Source organism: Callorhinus ursinus, unplaced genomic scaffold (genome assembly GCF_003265705.2).
Source record: "Callorhinus ursinus isolate GAN/ISIS: 27379988/994484 unplaced genomic scaffold, GSC_fseal_2.0 scaffold30, whole genome shotgun sequence".
In the NCBI taxonomy this organism is placed as follows: Eukaryota; Metazoa; Chordata; class Mammalia; order Carnivora; family Otariidae; genus Callorhinus; species Callorhinus ursinus.
Window position 1 is genome coordinate 1,482,557 of NW_027397092.1, and position 3,272 is coordinate 1,485,828.

Here is a 3,272-nt window from a genome sequence, read left to right on the forward strand (position 1 = left end):
CGAAAACATAAGAACGCTAAAAAAAAAAAAAAAAAATCACAACACCATGATCACATCTAAAAATAACTACTGCTTCATACAAAAAGTCAGTCTTCAACTTTCCATGTCTCATGACTTTTTCACAGTTTGCCCGAATAAAGACTCAAAATAAGTTCCCGGCATTCAACGGGTAGATACAGTTGAGTCTCTCTTCACTTGCAGGTTTCCAGCAGAGTTACTGGGGTTTTCCATCCCGCGTTTTCTTCTGATTAACAGAAATTTATTACGGCGTTTTGATGTGCAACCAGGGGTCTAACTAGCGCTCAAATCCGCCCCCTCTTCTGCATCTCCAACCCCAGCCTGGTCTGGGCCACCATCATCTGCTCCTGGACACAGGGATGCCTTCCCAAAAGGCATCTGAGACACCCATCCATCCTCCACCTGCCGCACATTTGGTCTTGCCACCTCTATGCTTAAATAGAGAGGGTAAAATAACAAAACCATTGATGAAGAACTCGATATATTTTGTTTTTTCCTGTGTGGCTCAAAAACTTGTCTCTGGGAGCAGTTTCCAAATGTGTCTTCCCAAAACGTTGGGTGATCCCCTGAGTATATAACATGAGGTAAGGAGGTATGGCATTCAAGCATTCGGGTGTCAGAGACCAGGATCCCCCTGGGCCCTGGTGCGTACACTCCTTTTGCTAACCTTGGTGTTTCAGGAATGTTCGGGGTCTTGTCAAAGCCTAGTACCCTGGTTCTCATTCTATACCCCTTCCTGTCGTAGGATAGCCCTTTCCTGCTTTGGTTCCTGCCTTCCAGATTTGTCTCTACTCCCATGCCTCAATGTCCCTGCTTTCAACCTTCTTTGGTGGCCAGCTTTCACCTCCAGTTCCCAGATCCCAGCGTGGCTGTCCCCTTCCCAGCTTTGGACCCAGCCCCCAGCGAAAATGGTCATTTTCAACAGACTCCACACACCCATCACACACACACACACATCACCACCACCACCACCACCACCACCGCTAAAAACAAGAGTTCAGATCATCTCTCCTTAATGAGCCCCCATGAAATTATCCCTTCGTTCTGTCCTCAAGGAATGAACTGTCTCATGTGTGCAGGATAACAACACCCCTTCCAGCAACCTGACTATAATAACGAATGGTGAGCCTGTCACGGGGATCTGGAATCATCAGGATTTACCGTACCTACTGATGTATAATCTGCAGTCACATCTAAGTGTGGGTTGGTGGCGAAGACAAAAACCACAGTCTTGTCTCCTCAGGCTGACTGGATAAAAGATATATATATATTTTTAAATCCCAGGGTTTGTCTGTGCAGTAGCCAAAGGAGGGCATGGGACAGGAGGAAGGTTTACTGTTCAAGTGTGCGCTCCCTCTGCTTTCTTCCCCTGCTCTGATCCCAAATGTGCTTGGCCCATCTGTACAGAAGAGTCTCCCAAAATAACGTTCTCCCTAGGCATCTCTATCTCTGCTCCCTTCAGGGTTGTCCATGAGTATCTTCCCGGTGGCTACCCTTCAGCTGAACTTGCTGCCTTCCAGAAATAGACCCTGGCTCCCGCCAGCTAATCCCCGGTCCTGTGAGCTGTCCCTGCAGGGAGGGACGGGCTGCGGCCGTGAAGTCTTATACAAGGCAGCAGAAGCAGGAATGTGCGGGAGGGCGTCCCAGCTGTCCCGGGGCTCTGGGCTCCCCACATGTGAGCTCCAGAGTGGGGGCCCAGTGGGTCATTTAATCTCCCGTTATTTTTACTTGCAGCTCTGGCTGCTGTTGAGCTAGAGAATCTGAAGGAAGGTATCCTTCCACCTGCTAAGTCCCGATCAGGAAAACAAGTACCCTTTGGGGGAAGAACAAGGGTCTTGAACCTGCCAGAGGACCAAGACCGAAACCCTGTCCTCCCTCAAACCACTGGGAATAGCGCGCTTCCAGAGTTGAGTGTGTTACATGCCCCACGGATGGTAGATACCGAGGCACCGAATCTTTGAACCAGAGGCGCCTTAGTAAGAGAGACTGTCCAGTGCTACCCTCTCTTGACTCCAGTCGCAGGACGTTGGGGTAAGTGTCCCATAGACATTTCTGCCCCCCACCCCCTCCCCAGGAGCACATCCATGGTGAGAGGAAGGGAGGAATTTGGAGAACAGCCCCAAATGCCCACATTTCTTCTCCTCTTCAGACAAAAGGCTTAATACAAAACTCTGGAAGGAACAGCAAAACCCGGGAGATCCCATTCCTAGCTCCCATTGTCGTGGAAAACCAAGAAAGACCGTACTACCGAGAGGTGACATCGTGAGTGTAGTAACCAGTGAATGCTGACGTGGTTGAAACGTTAGGTGATCGGATGAGTCTTTTCCACCGATGAGCGTGGGCGGCTCTGCGCTCCAATCCATGCGGCCGTGACCTCTTCGGTAGGTTGTGGAGAAGGTCATTGACACAGACCTGCAGCCTCGCTGTCCCAGGCCCAGCTGCCAACCCTTGCCAAGGGGAACTCTGGCCACAGATTCCTTGCCCTGCAGGCCCAGATGGCAGCTCTGAGAGCAAGAAGCTCCCCGAAACTGCCACCAGGGTCCCGTCCCTCTGACTCGGCTGTCGTGAGCATGCAAGCCATCCAGTGGATGCCTTCACCTGCTCCTTAAATCACACGCACTATCTCCGCCTAGAGAACTAAGACGTCCTTTTACACACCATTTTTCAGCAACGACTCTTCATCAGAACCTACGATTCATTGAGGGAAAAATAAATGGACCCAGAGGGTTGGAATCAGGGCAGACACACAGTGAATAACGGGCTGAGATAAAGCTCTGCTTTGTAGTGTCAGCTGCGGTCTGTGGGGTTAATGCTCCTCCTTGGCCAAGTTCAAGCTGCCCACCTAATATTGCGGGGGTTGGAAAGAGGCTCACACAATTGGCTCCTGAAGGTAGGCGTGAGCCAGCGCAAGCCAGCATCAGCACACCACCAGCTGGAACGGCCAGCAGCAAGTCATTTCCATCCCTGGCATCTTACTTTTCCTAGACCAGTACAGAACTCCTGTGTTTATTTTACTATAGTTTTGTTACTTTATTTTATTTTCCTCACCACATACGAGGAGCGAGTCAGGCCCTTTTTTGGATCACTGCTGGGTGTTGATCTCCTCACTGCTTGGGACTGACTGGTCTCCTTCTTTGGGATTCTGCTGAAAGCCAGACAACTCGGGGCTGACTTGATTAGGACCCGTGGACGCAGGAGAAGCAAAAGATCACAGTGGTTGAAGCTAGGACTTGGAGTCCAAACAAACCAGCTTC